Genomic DNA, 17637 nt, shown 5'->3' with positions numbered 1-17637 from the left:
TCTATGGAATGGGAAGAAGCCAAGGATAAACTTACAAAAACTTTATACAACAAGAAGTAATGGTGGGCTTTCCCTGCCCACTGTAGAGCTGTACAGTATTGCCTTCCAGCTAAATTGGCAAGACACTGGATTAATGAGAGTAATCACCTAGGTTGGACGGGAATAGAACAAGAACTTACTGCCCCCTTCAGTCCAATTGAGGCTCTATCACAAAATACCCCATCTCTGAATAAGCCTGGGAGCAAAGAGATTAATCCAATTTTACAACACTCGAAGAATGTCTGGACTAAACTTCACAAATTGTTAAAGATTTCACATTATAAGCAGGTATATTCTTCACTTTGGAATAACCCAGCAATAAGAGTAGGGAAAAAGGTAATTTTTTGGCATTCCTGGTTGTCTAGTGGTATAAGAAATATAGCTGACCTGGTTACTGATAACACATTCAAATCTTATCAAGAACTCTGCACAGTTCAACCTAAAAGATAAATCTGACTTCTGGAGATATTTGCAAATAAGAAGTAGTTTGGGAAGTGTAGTTAAGCAGTTGCATGGAGAGGATAATATGGTACAGCTCTATTTTAAATTACCTAAAAATAATCATTCAGCTTCCACCCTTTATAAGGTAACTGCTAATGCAATATATGGCAACTGTGAGAACCTTAGGCTTATCTGGCAGAAGGATTTGAATTTGAATTGATAAGGAGTCTTGGGCAAAGATAATTTCCAGTGCAGGCTGGTTTACAAGAGAAGCTCGGGGAAAATTTACACACTATAAGATACTTCATCGATATTATTTTACACCTGTCCGTCTTCATAAAATGGGTTTACTAGAAAATAATTTGTGCTGGAAATGTAAAAGGTATGAAGGCACTTTTCTCCATGCAATGTGGGCCTGCCCTCTGGTTCTGCCTTTCTAGAGAGAGATAATCAAAATAATACAGGAGTGGCTTGGTCTACCTGTGCCTGAATCAGTTCAACTTTGCCTCTTGGGGGACAGGTCGTGTTTACCCAAGATTTGCTGCTAGGGTTGTCCTCCGTAACTGGAAAAGCCAAGTTAGACCTGACTATAGAGAGTGGGTTAAGTTAATGACAGAGAACGCGTCATTTGAGTTAATGATAGCCAACCTGCATAACTGTAAAGAATCGTATTTGCTTGTCTGGAATCAGTTTTTGTCTTTCATAAAAGAAGAAAACATGTCATAGGAGTCAGACACTATACTTTTGAGGAATTTATTTGCTTTTTGAATGTATGTCTCAAGTTTCATTACTATTATGAATATTTCTTTTTCACTGAGTTAGCGTACAGGTGGAAGGAGTGGGCTCTTGTTTTTGTTTTTGTTTTGGTTGTTTTCCAGGTTTGATCTGTGGATTGGGTCACTTGGCGACTTCTTCAAGGACTGATGCTGTGCTGACGGACTTTTGAATCTTACTTATGAACGCTGCAGAGATGATGCTGTGCTTTTGTTTAGTCTGTGCTGATTTAGTTCTTGTTTATGTGTTTATTTTTTGTCTTTTGTACTTGTTTATTTGTATTAATGTTCTTTAAAAAAAAGATAATTCAATAAAAACTTAAATAACAAAAAAAAAAAAGTCAACGACAGCTCAATTAGTTGATTTTTAACCAAATTTAACGGGGTTTTTGCTGAAATACTCTTCTTTACGTCGGCTTTCTAGAGCCGCACCAAAGACATCTACGGAAAGGTCTTGACGCGCTGAGCGAGGGCATCTTCGAACCGAAGCTCTATGCCGTTCCTGGGCGGAGCTAGGCGGCGCCAAAGTTTGAAAAGTTGTACCTCGTTAACTGTTGTATCTCGGCAACGGAAGCGCTCAGAGACGCGGGACAAACACCTACAGAAAGCTCTCGAAGAGCTTTACCGTATATGTCAGCCCTTCTGGACCTAACTCTGCAACGGAGGCGGCTAGAGACATGGGGAAAAGTGTTCTCGAGACCTTATTAATATTTGGAAGTACTTTGAAGGCTCATATTTCAAAGACAGAGGGAGCTAGAAAGCTGATTCCAAGTGCAAATGGAAGCTTGCAGACAGCTACATTACACATATGAGGCTCAGATAGTTTACTCTGTGTCAATTGTAATGGAACTTTTTACTCTTATGTTATACTGTTTTATGATTCACGTGTTTATACTTAGACATTTATTGAATTAGAAAAGAGTTATGAACTTAAACATGATTAATGCAAAAGATCGGAGTGGAGAAAAAGACTGGACTGTGCTGAACAAGAGGAATAACTCATACTCCTGAAAATATACAATTTCTTTGAGGAACCAAAAAATGTATGTGGAGATGAGAAAAAAAGTCCATTGTGTAACGTTATTATTGTGGCAAGCAACGCAGAATGAGAGACAGGAAGCAGCTCTCAGCAATGTCAACCCTTTAATGACATACAACACAGGGGACAAGAACTCAAAAACACAGTAGCAAAATACAGCTGGGGTCAAGAAATGTAACAGCCACCTCACTAATGGTTAAAGCTATAAACCAGCACGTTTCCAACTGTGAACATTCATTGAATTAGAACAGAGTTATGAACTTAAACATGATTGCAACTTTTTATTAAAATGTTCTCCATTATTGGTGACATTAGGGTTAGGGGACAAGGTGCTTTGGTACAAGCCCTTCTGCAGGAGCAACTGAGGAATCTGAAGAGCTTTCATATCTGCACAAAACTTTAAAGGTTTATTCTTTTGCATTCTGGCCCATTCTGACCCCCACCTAAACATAAATGACAGTAGCAACAGAAATATTCAAATGTGCATGGGAATAAGAACGTTTTTATTATACTGAAATAGCTTTCCTCCACTATAGTGTCACAGTATAATAAAACATTAAATATATTTAAAAATATATTAAAAAAAATATTGAAAAATATAGAACAAAATAAAATCCGCATTCCAATCTATTTATTGATATACTTATTTAGATTTAAGTTTGGGCTTCCGGGTTAACAGGAAGTAGGAAGTGACCCTGAAGCTAACCGATGTCGTTATAAAACTTCATTTATTATAGGGACAGTGTAGATATGACAGGAAATGAAGGGAGAGAGAGATGGGGGGTGACATGCAACAAATAATAACAATAAACTGAAACTTGGATGATAAAATCCGCATTCCAGTCTATTTATTAATATACTTATTTAGATTTAAGTTTGGGCTTCCGGGTTAACAGGAAGTAGGAAGTGACCCTGAAGCTAACCCACTCGTAGGTACGTCGACCGCATGGTAAGTTTGTCTCCCCGTTAAATATCTAACTTTTTGATGAAAAAACTTTAAAATGCATGCTAAACCTGTTGAAACTTATGTGTAGTAAGTAGGGATGGGCATTTCAAGCAAAAATACTATTCGATATTCACTGGGAACCAGTAGCGTAACGAGTCAGCGCCGGGCCCCAATGCAAGATGGTCAAAGCGGGCCCTGCCCATCACAATGCATCATAATGTTCCGCTTGCTATTCAGTCTGCGGCCTGCCTTCCTCCTGCCTCTCCTCCTCCCCTCTCCCTTCGGTACGGATTGTTCCGTTACGACCTCACCAGAATTTATTGTGATCAGGTTCTCGTATAAGATTTGTTATATATGAGATTGTAGAAGTGGCAGGAATGTGGAGACGGACAACTTCTCTCGTTGACTAAACCAACTCGTGTGTCATTTATTTGAAACCCACAGAGCTAGACAATTTACATCGCGCTGCTCAAAAACACAACAACACTATGTCGAGCTGACGTCACTCAGAAAACACAGACTTTCTTAAAGGGACCGTGTCTCCGTAACCCTGAGAAGCACACAATATAACTGCGTGTGTTAAACATACCCAAACCACAGATTATGGTGAATAATGTCCACAGAGTCTGCCACATACGTCCCCCCAGAATTCACCATAACAAAGAAAGTCAACGTGGAGGGGGACGGATGGCCCGGCCGCAACGGCTCCACAGAACAGGAGCGGGGGCCGGGGCGCCCGCAGGAGGAGCCTTGGGGACCCTGAGGCGGTGTGGGGGCAGGGTGGGGGGTGGAGGCAGGGCAGGGGGGCGCCCCCGCCGCGGGGGTAGGGCCAGGCCAACGGGTCGGTCCAAGTCCAGGTGAGCTGGTTTGAGGCGGTCCACAGAAACGTGCTCCGGCTTGCCGCCGACGTCCACCACGAAGTGCTTGTCCCTGGTCTCCAGGATGCGGAACGGGCTGTCGTAGGGAGGTTGCAGGGGCCCACGGTGGGCGTCGTGGCGGATGAAAACGTACCCTGCCGACTGCAGACTTGTGGGGATGTGAGACCGTGGGAGGCCATGATGCGAAGTGGGGACCGGTGCGAAAACACTGGCGTTGTCTCGGAGTGTGGTCCATTGGCGGGCTGCAGACCAGGGAGCCGTGGTGTTAGGGACGAAATCCCCTGGGACCCGCAGCGGCTGGCTGTAAACCAGTTCGGCAGATGAGGACTGGAGGTCCTCTTTAGGGGCGGTCCTGAAGCCCAGCATGACCCACGGGAGCCTGTCGACCCAGCTGCTGTCCTTGAGGCTGGCCCGAAGAGCGGCCTTCATGGAGCGATGAAACCGCTCGCACAACCCGTTGGCCTGTGGGTGGTACGCGGTGGTGCGGTGGACCTTCACCCCCAAGCCCTCTGCGACTGCGTTCCAGAGCTCGGACATAAACTGTGGGCCTCGGTCAGAGGAGAGGTCAGATGGGGTGCCGAACTGGGCAACCCAGGACCCGATGAACGCCCGGGCCACCTCAGTGGACGTCGACGACGACAGCGGGACGGCTTCCGGCCATCGAGTGGTCCTGTCCACCATGGTGAGGAGGTAAGTGAAACCATGGGAGGGGGGAAGGGGGCCCACCAGGTCCACATTGACGTGGTCGAACCTCCTTTCGGGCACTGGGAACTGCGCCAGGGGGGCTTTGGTGTGGGGGTGCACTTTAGAGCACTGGCACTCCATGCAGGTGCCAGCCCAGGGGCTGACCCAGGGGAGACGTCGCACAGGAGTGTGGTGCCGGCATCGTCAAAAACCATGTCCTCCAGCTGCAGCCCTGTGACAGCCGTCCTGTAAGCCTGCACGTCCGGGTCGGTGGCCTGATCAGCTGCCATGCGAGCGTAGTCAAGACCCAAGTGAACGGCCCCCACGATGGCCCGGGAGAGGCAGTCGGCAACGAGGTTGGCTTTGCCAGCAACATGCCGTATGTCCGTGGTGAACACCGAAATGTAGGAGAGCTGCCACTGTTGGCGGGTGGACCACAGTTCGGCCACCTTAGCCATGGCGAACGTCACCGGTTTGTGGTCCACAAACGCTGGCAACTGGCGGCCCTCCAGCAGGAAAAGGAAATGTCGAATGGCGAGGTAGAGGCTGAGGAGCTCCCGATCGAAGGTGCTGTACTTCCGTTCACTGGGGCGTAACTTGCGGCTGAAGAAAGTGAGCGGTTGCCAGGCACCGCCCACCCACTGCTCGTGCACCGCGCCGACGGCATAATCCGAAGTGTCCGTGCTGATGGCGATCGGGGCCGTGGGTGACGGGTGCGCCAGCATTGCGGCGTTAGCCAGAGCAGTCTTAGCATCCGTAAACGCCTTGTCCCTCTCCGCGGACCAGTCCACCACGTGTTTGGGGGCCTTGCCTTTCAGAGCCTCGTACAGGGGTCGCATGAGTCGAGCAGCTTTGGGGATAAAGCGGTGGTAAAAGTTCACCATGCCGAGGAACTCCTGCAGGGACTTGACCGTGAGCGGGCGCGAGAAGTTTGTGACGGCATCCACCTTCGACGGGAGGGGGACTCAGACTTGAAAACACAGACTTTCTTAAAGGGGCCGTGTCTCCTTAACCCTGAGAAGCATACAATATAACTGCGTGTGTTAAACATACCCAAACCACAGATTATGGTGAATAATGTCCATAGAGTCCACCACAAGATTACGTTATGTTACGGTAACATAATCGGTGACAGCGCACCAGACACAGATGAAAACATAATCGGTGACAGCGCACCTTGACACAGATGAAAACATAATCGGTGACAGTGCACCAGACAGTAGTGTTGGATGGCGTAACAGTAGTGTTACCAGTAGTGTTGGATGGCGCGCTGGTGCAAGCAGGTGTCGTCGGCTCTTGCTCAGTGGAACAACTAGTGCTGCTTGCTATCTCGTCTTTCTTTTTAAAGAAACTGGCTATTTTTGGAAGCTTTGCTTTTTCTTTCTCAGCTGCTTCTTTCAGTTTTCGCTTCTGAAACCCGCTTTTGTGTTTGTACTCCATCTCACTTACTTGCTGTCTTAACTCTTCTAACTTCTAACTCTTCTAACGCAGCAGTACGCATGTGTCCATAATCACCATAACCCAGAATTCTGCAGGGCGGGGGCACATTTTGCACATTTTTGAACATCAAATCGCCCATTAATCCTTATTTAAACTTAATTTAGAAATGTAACATAGAGGAGTCAATAAACTATATGTAAAACTGTTTTATGTTATTGTATTGTTATTTATTTGGTGAATGAATGACATCAAGTATGTGACACCATGGAGCAGATGACTTGGCTCATTGAGTACTATAAATACTTACCGCTTACCATTAAAATGTAGTGGTTGTGTATATACTGTAGACTCAGTACTCAAGATCTTATGATACGATAGTGGCGAGATAAAGAGGTGCCCGTGCGTGTGGGCCCTAAACTGTTGCTGGCCCCAGTGCAGCTGCATTACCTGCATTACCTGCATATATGGTAGTTTCGCCGCTGCTGGGAACTATTCGACCATTCCTCGAAGATCACCCCCCCCCCGCACGGACGGTGCGAACTAGGCTAGCCATATTGACGTTAGCTAGCCAGGCTAACTAGCAAGCTAGGCGGACGTTAGCATAGAGCTACCCAGCTAGAACATAACGTACGTTCTGACTGCAACATTCCGGGAATGTTTTTAAAACGTTGTCTAGGGCGCAGGTTACAGAATGTTTTTAAGAGAACGTTTCTGCAACGTTATATATTACCAAAAGTGGAATGTTCCCACTGCAACATTCCGAGAATGTTTTGGGAACGTTGTCTAAGGCATAGGTTACAGAATGTGTTTTACAGAACGTTTCTGCAACGTTACATGTTGACTAAGGTTCAACGTTCTGACTGTAACATTCTGAGAATGTTTTGGGAACGTTGTCTAGGGCATAGGTTACAGAATGTTTTTTACAGAACGTTTCTGCAACGTTACACGTTAACAAAGGTGGAACGTTCTCACCGCAACATTCCGAGAATGTTTTGGGAACATTGTCCAGGGCATAGGTTTACAGAATGTTTTTAAGAGAACGTTTCTGCAACGTTATTAACAAAAGTGGAACGTTCTCACTGCAACATTCCGAGAATGTTTTGGGAACGTTGTCTAGGGCATAGGTTACAAAATGTTTTTTTACAGAATGTTTCTGCAACGTTACATGTTGACTAAGGTGGAATGTTCTGACTGCAACATTCTGAGTGTTTTTTGAATGTTGTCTAGGGCATAGGTTACAGAATTTTTTTTTACATAACATTTCTGCGATGTTACATGTTAACAAAGGTGGAACGTTCTGACTGCAATGAATGTTTTGAGAATGTTGTCTAGGGCTCTTTGACTTGGCCCACCCAAGCTTTCTTCAATTTTTTCCTAAGAAGGTTTTCTTGGAAGTTTTTCCTTAACCCATTAATGACTAACTACTAAGTTTAGTATGTTAAGGAAATTCTCCACAGATTTTGTTTCTGTTAGAGGTAAAAAAAAATTTTTTAAAAAAGAACTGTCAAGACATGTGGCTATACATACCAAAATCTATTTTTTTTTATTTCACATAGTCTTCATTGGTAGACAAATTAGATTTTTTTTTAGAAAAAAAATTTAGTTTAACATTAATTTAACATTCTAAATATCAGATTTATACCAGATCATAGCACATATTCTTGAAATTCAACTTGTTCTGAATCTAACGGTACATAGCAACAGAAGTTTGGCCCAGATGTGGCCCACACTTTCAGTTTTCTTACGGCCCATGTAACAACGCATTATGTAATAACACCGCATTATGTAATAACTCGACAAAATGTAATACATTTTCACTTCATTATGTAATAACACCAGCATTTTGTAATAATCTGCCACATTTTGTAATACACAGCCTGAACGCAATATGTAATAAATTTCCCCGCATTTTGTAATAAATTATTACGTATTGCAGTGATTATTACAAAATACGGGAGTTGCACTTTTTTTTTAATGAAAATGTAATAATATGGTGCATTATGTAATAACCAACCAAAATGGATGTCTTCATTCATAAAAATCGTTATAACATTATAACAACAATGTTTATTTTATGCATTCTAGCATGAATCATACTGACTCAAAATTCATTTTAAAAAGATACTATTAGCTCAGTAGATTAGTAGTATCTTTCATTGGTCAAAACTACATTAAGTGTCACTGTATTCCTTACCTTAATAAAAACTGTACTTGAGGGTTCATAGAGACAGAAACTGCAGGACACTGAGTGTTATACTGACACAAACATCTAAGTACTGGTACACACAAATGTCAGGAGACACACACACACACACAGCTCTGCCATTAAGCAATCAGGATTATGCAAATTGTATACAGAAAAAGAGACAAAAAATGGTTGCACAACAAAAGACCAATATGGAACAGTAAATTCTTTCAAATTCTTTATTCTCTCAATGCCCAATTATGGTATGTTTAGGCAAAGAACATGTACCATACTGTAGTGGTCAACAACACTATGGATGAACAATTAGACTATTAAGTATTATCTTTAATTATGGGTAAGTATTTAAGTAATTAAGTGAAAAACAACCACAGCATATAGCCTAAGAACACACTGATTTGCAGTGGATTTCTAATATACAAACAGTTCAGTTTTAACTTGCAAAAACTACTTATCAAGTAGCCACGATAGAAAAAACTTTTCCCCTCCAACATGTCCTTCACTTAAAACAGGCCATAGCTTACATGTTAGACACGCATATAGCCTAACAATACACTATATTACATATTGCATTCAAGCTGTGTATTACAAAATGCGGCAGATTATTACAAAATGCGGGTGTTATTACATAATGAAGTGAAAATGTATTACATTTTGTCGTGTTATTACATAATGCAGTGTTATTACATAATGCGTTGTTACAACGCATAATAAAACTTGACTTGTAATTATCCAGCAATGCTTAGTTTACGGCCAAAGGTTAGACTGGTTTAATGTTTTACCAATGTTTCTAGACTTTGGTAGTGAAGTTATGAGGATGTGACTGTAGCCTCAGATCAAATGTACACTGACACCCAGGACTGATGAAGGAGAATAAGCAGCGTCTGTCAGTGTTTCCAGGTAAGGATCCTACCTGAAAAATTATTTTTTTCTTTGAATCAAATATTATTCATAAGTGACGCTGGTATTCCACCCTGAAATCCTGTTAAGATGTACTGAAGATGAATGAAACTTCCTGGCAAGACAGGTAAAATGACAGCATATATGGAAAAATATATTCAGTATGTCTAAGTATAGCCTTATCATGAAATATGAATAAAATGTGAAATTATTTACAGTGCCTGAGTAATGGGAGTGAATACTTTTACAAAATACTTTTCCATAATTGCACTTTTATAATTCAGCACAAATATCTCATTCTACTTTGACAAAAATGAGTACTTGGTGAAGACTTTAAACCAAAACAGCCAAATTAATGTATTTTTTGGGGGGTCAATACCATTGTACACATCAATATCTAACCAATATAATAATGATACTAATTTTCTTTTTTTTAATTGCTTTGATTAAAAATAATAATAATAATAATAATAATAATAACCTGTATAGCACTTCTCTACAAACAATGTTTACAAAGTGCTTTGCATACAATAAAACCCAAATCACAGTGATATGAAACTACCACAATTAAATTAATGATAAAATGAAAAAAAATAGGAATAAAAGGTAATACAAGAGATAAACAGATACAACTAAAAACAAACAAACAAACAAACAAACAAACAAACAGAGATACAATTAAAAACAGATGGAACTTTACACAAAAGTGTGTGCCGAACCACAAGAAATCAATAAAATGGAGATACAGGTACAAGTACACTACCGTTCAAGAGTCCGGAACCACCAAGAAATCTCCATGCCCCCAAAAGAGGCCGATATCCCAATCCACCAGGGCAGCACCATAACCCGAATCCAAACGCCACTATCTCTGTTAAGAAAAGGCGTTTTATAGCCTGTGATTGTAAAATTTGAAGTTGCTCATTTAATTTTATATTTCCAAGAATATGTGGCTGAGGATATTTAATATCAAAGTCAAAGTCAAAGTGTTTTATTTATCAAATGCACAGTATCACACAAGGTCATTCTGAACAATGAAATTCTTAGGACAAGGCAAGCAACAACTACGTAGTAGGCATAAGAAAAATATTTAAAAAAAAAAAATAAAAAAAATAAAAATATAAAATATTAAGTGTTAAAAGAGTCACAAATAAGGGCAAAGATATCAAAAGTACAGCAGTTCTAGAGCCAGTAAAGAAGGGCAATATGGACAGTAAGAATAAGAGTATTAAATATTATAAGGAGTATTAAATATTATAAATATAAAGTGTAGGAGTGCTATTCTGTGGGTGAGTATGAGGGAGGAGGAGTAGGAGGAGATCCCTGGCCTGGGCCTTTCACACCTGCTTTTCCTACCCATTGAGGTGATCATGTGATCAATGTGATCACTGCTGGTTGAGAAGCCTGATGGCCTGGGGGTAAAAACTGTTTGTGAGTCTGGTAGTCCGTGCCCGGATGCTTCGGTAACGTCTACCAGACGGCAGCAGCGAGAACAGTTCACAGCTTGGGTGGCTGAAGTCCTTTATGATTTTCCGTGCTTTCCTGAGGCATCGTGTGTGGAATATGCTTTGCACGGTGGGGAGGTGGCAGCCAATGATGCGCTCCGCTGTCTTCACCACCCTCTGGAGGGCCTTACGATCAGCAGCGTAGCAGCTGCCGTACCAGGTAGTAATGCAGCCAGTGAGGATGCTCTCAATGGTGCACCTGTAGAAATTGGTGAGAGTTTTGGCAGACATTCCAAACTTCTTGAGTCTCCTCAGGAAGTATAGGCGTTTTTGGGCAGTTTTTACTACCGCGTCCAATTGTCTGGACCAGGAGAGGTCATCATTGATGAACACACCGAGGAACTTGAAGCAGGAGACTCTCTCCACTTCATCTCCATCGATGTGAATGGGGGCGTGACCCCCCCCCCTGTCGCTTCCTGAAGTCCACGATCATTTCTTTAGTTTTGCAGACGTTGAGAGAGAGGTTGTTGTCCTGGCACCATCCTGTCAAGGCGCTGACCTCCTCTCTGTAGGCGGTCTCATCGTTGTTGGAGATGAGACCCAGGATGGTGGTGTCGTCTGCAAACTTGAAGATGCCGTTGTAGCTGCGCGTGGCCACACAATCATGCGTGAACAGGGCGTACAGGAGGGGACTGAGTACGCAGCCCTGAGGGGCTCCGGTGCTCAGGGTCAGTACAGAGGAGGAGAGGTTGCCCATTCTCACCACCTGGGGTCTGCCCGTCAGAAAGTCCAGGATCCAGTTACAAAGGGAGGTTTTAAGACCCAGGATCCTGAGCTTGGGAACGAGCTTAGCAGGCACAATTGTGTTGAATGCCGAGCTGCAATCTATAAACAGCATCCTCACATATGTGTCACTCTTATCCAGGTGGGAGAGGGCGGTGTGCACTGTCAGGGCGATGGCGTCGTCTGTAGATCTGTTGGGGCGGTATGCAAATTGAAGGGGGTCCAAGGTGTCAGGAAGGGAGGAGCAGATGTGGGTTCTGACTAGCCGCTCGAAGCACTTCATGATGATAGGGGTCAGTGCTACAGGGCGGTAGTCATTCAGGCAGGTGATGGAAGGTTTCTTTGGTATGGGGACAATGGTTGTCTGTTTGAAGCAGGTGGGGACTACAGACTGGTTCAGGGAGAGGTTGAATATAGAGGTGAATACCTCCGCTAGCTGGTCGGCGCACGCTCTGAGGACACGGCCTGGAATGCCATCTGGCCCTGGTGACTTCCGAGGGTTTACTCTTTTAAAAGCTCTCCTCACGTCAGCCGTAGATAGGGACAGAGTGCAGTCATCCTGGTCCTCTGCTAGCCTTACACTAGGGATGGTGTTGCTCGCCTCAAACCGTGAGTAGAAGGTGTTGAGCTCGTCAGGAACAGAGGCGGCGGGCTGGGCATCACTTCTATTTCTCCCTTTGTAGTCTGTGATGGAGCACAGTCCACACCACATGCGTCTGGGGTCGGAACTGTGGTAGTTAGACTCCAACTTGTCCCTGTAGGCTCTTTTGGCATCTCTGATGGCTTTCCGTAGGTCGTATCTGGACTTCCTCAAGGCCTCCAGGTCCCCAGAGCTATAGGCAAAGGACCGTGCTCTGAGTTTAGCACGGACATCACCATTAATCCAGGGCTTTTGGTTGGGGAAAGTCCTAACATTGACTTTCGGGACGACGTCATCAATGCACTTGGAGATGTAGGCTGAGACAGCGTCTGTGTATTCATCAATGTCCCCATCAGCTGCAACACAGAACATCTGCCAGTCTGTAGTTTCAAAACAGTCCTGGAGAGTGGCAATGGATTCCTCTCTCCAGCGTTGAACTGCCCGAAAAAACGTTTTTTCCTGTTTTAGACGTTGTCTGTAGGTTGGGAGGAGAAGAATGGAAGTGTGATCTGCCTTTCCAAAGGCAGGGCGGGGGAGGGGTTTGTAGCTGTCCCGTAGTTGAGAATAACAATGGTCCAGGGTCTGATCACCACGGGTAGGAAAGTTAATATGCTGGTGATATTTAGGCAAAACTTTCCTCATATTAGCCCTATTGAAGTCGCCAACAACAATAGAAGCTGCCTCAGGGTGAGCGTTCTCCAGTCCATTGATTACTCCATAAAGGTCCTCTAGCGCTAATGTTTTATCCGCCTGCAGGGGTATGTAGACTGCTGTGATTATGGCGGAGCTGAATTCCCGAGGGAGGTAGAAGGGACGGACTTTTATAGTTAAGAGCTCCAGGTCTGGTGAGCAGTGTTTTGTAAGCACTGCTATATCCGAACTCCAGCGAGAATTAACCATAATGCAGACCCCACCGCCTCTGCGTTTACCTGACTCCGTAGTTCTGTCCTGCCGGTAGATGGAAAATCCAGCAGGGGTAACAGCTGAGTCAGGTACCGTCGGGTCTAGCCAGGTCTCAGTAAGCGCTAGAACGCAGCAGTTTGCAGTGTCCCGCTGGAAGTTAATCCGTGCGTGTAGTTCGTCCATTTTATTGTCCAGGGATTGAACATTTGCCAGTAAAATGCTCGGTAACGGCGGATTGCAGTGTCTCGTCCGAGATCTGCATAAGATACCGGCACGTTTGCCTCTTCTCCTTCCGTCGGCGTATTGGTAAAGACAAAGGAATCGCAGCACGTACTCCGGTAAGTGGAGAGAAAGTCCGTATCCAGTGACGAACGAATATCCAAAAGTGCTTGTCGATCATACTGAATGAACGACAGTGCAGTACGTACAAAAATACAAGCTATACAGATAATAATAAACAAAAAACTATGAGTTGATTGCGGAGCCATTGTCAGTGCGACCTTCCTACGGCGCACCGGAAGCGTTGTATCCTATGTATGTATGTGTATGTAATATGAAATCATCTTTCTTAAAACATAGAGTCTTCCTCAATTAATATTGAGCCACGTCATCCAATAAAGCACTCCAACGTTATAGGTATAACGTGTGTGTGTGTGTGTGTGTGTGTGTGTGTGTGTGTCAAATCTTGTACCATGGCCATATAAACGGGATGAAGACTGGACTTTACATTTCACATCCCTCATTTAATCCCTGCACTTGTCACTTTCATATATTTCATCAAACTGGACTTTAGATTGTGCATTGCATTCAACCTCCACTGTTACATAATTTAATTATTTATGCACATTTCACATTTAATTTTTGCTCTTGTCACCTTCATATATTTCATACACTTCATTTCTTTGTCCATAGCACAGTCCATTTCCTTTGTACAGTCAATATTTCATTTCAACTTTTATATCCCATTTCAAAACTATTACTATTGCATTCTGTAAATAGATTTTAAAAGTTCAATTTAATTTTAATATTACTTTGTTTATTTTATTATTATTATTATTGTTACCTTACTTTTGTCTATTTTTATTCTTCTGTCTTGCATTTTTGGGGAGCAAACACCAAGACACATTCTTTGTTACTAAATTACTAAACAAACAAACAAAAAGCTTCATTTTATATATTGGGCCTTCAAAGTGCTCTCTGAAACTAGGCCTGGGATGGCTTGTGTCCCTAAAATGAGAAAATTAAAAATTTTGTCGTAGAGTCCAAATACATCGTTGGAACCTGGAGAGTAACATATGTTAGTATGAAGATTCTACATGGCTCCTGCTTTGAAATACTGACCTTTGAACCTTGACCTCGGTGCATGTTTGAAGGCTTATAATTCAGCAACAAAAGGGGTTACAGACATGGGACCAACTGTTATAGAGAGCTCTTGACCTCAGCTATCATGTGAGTATAGTCAACAACTGGGGGCGCTGTCAAATATGGGTAAAATATGGTTCAAATTAATTTTCACCCATTTAACAATTAGATATTTAAAATCTGATGACACAAATGTGTTTACCATCCCCTTAAACTCCTCACTGTACTCTCAATTCAGTATTTACAACTTCCAATTCTAGGAAAAACACTAATATTTTTTAAAAACTACAATTCCCTAGAGCCGCGCCATGCAGCTTGATACAAATCACCACCACAGTTGTAGTTCTTCCGGTTTGCAAATTAGGGTTGTAAATAGGGTCGTAAAAAGATATATCTACTGAATATATCAAATATAAGAAAAAGTAAAGATGCTGGTTTATTTCAGATATTTTAGCCAAAACAGGAGTCGAACGCATCAAGTCCGCCCACAACAGCCCTTCCGTGAGCCGTCATCCAACGGTGTGTGTGTGTGTGTGTGTGTGTGTGTGTGTGTGTGCCAACATTTTATTCTGGCGACTGGGTTGTTTTAGTTTAAAAGGTGGGGAAGCAGTTTGCTGTTGCCTGTTGACCGTCCTTCACATGAGCCAGAGCCATTGACAAAAAAGCAGGAACAGGAACCGAACTTATGATCATATGGTGTTAACAGCTCAGATAACTACACAACGCAAAGACAATGATTCAAACAACATGCAACTGCGTGGTTTCAGCGATAGCAGCGTCCATAGCAGCGATAGAAAGCCTGAATGAATCTAAACATCATATACATTCAATGAACGAAGATTATGAAAATAAAATGCACATTTCTCGCTAGAAATGTTATCAAAATGCATTTTGATGCTGAAACTATCTTAAAATATTGCATTTTCCACTGAGAATAAAAGGAATGTCAGCCATATTTTTTTTTTCGCCGCAGAGAGAAACTTGACAGTCACGTGACGTGGACGCAGACCAACGTAGCCATCTCCTGCCGCCGGTAGGGGCGCTAATTTAGGAAACGCTTCTGTGGGTCGTATTAGAGGGTAGGAACAAATGACCTATGTGGTCGTATGGATTGGAGGACTTGTTGAAATACAGCCAAGACACTGACAATGCCACAAACCACTACCTCCACTCCGAACAACTGCTCCACTCCTCCGCCCATCAAAGAATCCCCCATGCACAGCAGTGACAGCCCCACAGACCCCAGGCACCCCAGGCCCCCAAGACATCCAGGCGAAGCCCCACCCCACGCCCCCTGCAGCACCCGCCGCAGGGCCCCCCTCACGGACCCCCTCACGGACCCCCTCACGGACCCCACAATCAAGTCTCCCCCACAAAAGCCCGACAGGACCCAGACCAGGTGACCGCACCGGCCAACCCACCAGAGACAGCACCCGTCTCCACAAACCCGCCACCCGCCCGCTGCCCCGAGAGACGAAGGCCACCCCAAGCGTGACACCGCCAAGAAACCGAAGACCGCCACACAAAGGCGCACACCCCAGCATGAAATCCCCAGCCTCCCGGCAACCCCGGAAACAGCCCCCATCCCCCAAAACAACAACCAACCGACGAGTCGGCAGAGACGAGCACCGCCTCCGACAGACTGGCCAGCAAAACTGCCCGATCCAAACCCCATTGAGCCCCCGCGGGAACAGCCCGACCACGAAGCCTGCGAGAAGCAGCCCACAAGCCAACCGCATCCACGGCAAGTGCCACAGGAAGCACGCGGCGAAAGCCCAACCGAGCATCCCGAAAGCCCGACAGCCAGAACGCCCAAGGCCAGCAAACCACCACCACCGCAAACGGAGGACTCCCGATGAACAGAAAGTCCCAAGAACAGAACAGCCACCCGAAACAGAAGCAGCAGTCCGCAACACCATCAACGCCCCGGCTGCACTCCCCGACCAGTTCAATGCCACCCCGGCGAACAAAAGCACCAGCCTCCCCCAGAAAACACAAAGACGCCTCAGTGATTCCAAACTCCCGAATGGCAGTGCATAGGGAGTGATTCACGTAAAAGCCTGTCTTAACAGGTCAAAGAACTCCTTTGTGCCTTGTTCCATTTCCCGGCTTAGCTGGCTCACAAGGCGATAAAATGTACCTCTTTTGCACTTCACTTACTCACTGGACTATTTTATGAATGATAAATGATCTTATTTTAGGGATTTTGATGCTTATATGTTTTAATGTGTTTTTTATGTGTTGGCTTGTTATTTACAGTGCATGTTGTTCTCATCCTGGCGTGTACCTGACTGCATAACCAATTTCCTTTTGGGACAATAAAGATGTTGAACTTGAACTTGAACTATAGAAGTGTGTTCACACAAATAAATGTATTTTGAGCTAATTTTTTTCCACAAGACAATGTGCAAAAAGGTCAAATGGAGTGAATACTTTTTATAGCCACTGTATACAGCAACAAGAATATCTGATGAAAAATAATAATAAGAAAATCTGATTGCTGTGAATAAGAAGTTTTCTTTTCCCAGCCTGCCTGGTTAAGTAAGGGCTTAAGAAAGTTGAAACTATAGAAATAAATAGATATAAGTTGGTTGAAATGCTGTAATGGTGAGTTTAAGTGATATCTAATCAGACAAGGACAATGACCATGACAAGGACATGAGCAGCACCTCGTCCAAAGTAACTATTGCCGGGATCCAGTCGTACTTGCTGCCCAGAAGGAGACACTAGAAGCTCCTTCCTGCAAGAAGTCTGTACCCCGGTCATCACTACCTGCTGACGCTCCAGAGGAGAAACTGTGAGCTGAGGAAGATCCAGTCTGGCCCTGGGTGGCGGAGGATGCGCAGGTGTTTCCAGGAAGACTTTTCAATTTTGGGGCATGACCTCACTGTGACCACGCCTAGAATATGACATCACTGACAAAAATTAAAAAAACATGGCAGCGGAATTACAAAGACATGTTTTTAGTATATATTTCTACACTTTAACATGTTCTGAGATGCTGTAACTTCTGTTTGTATTTTGTGAAAATAGAGGAGCTACACCGTTTTAGTATTAGTTTGGATGTAGGTATTTTATTGTGCTGTTTTGCTCTTTGAATGAGAATGTTGAAACAGATGGGAGGAACACATGGACTTAAAGATGTTTTTGATACTCATTCCAGT

Source organism: Centroberyx gerrardi, chromosome 15, assembly GCF_048128805.1.
Source record: "Centroberyx gerrardi isolate f3 chromosome 15, fCenGer3.hap1.cur.20231027, whole genome shotgun sequence".
Taxonomy (NCBI): Eukaryota; Metazoa; Chordata; class Actinopteri; order Beryciformes; family Berycidae; genus Centroberyx; species Centroberyx gerrardi.
Note: the sequence above shows the minus strand (reverse complement) of the source record.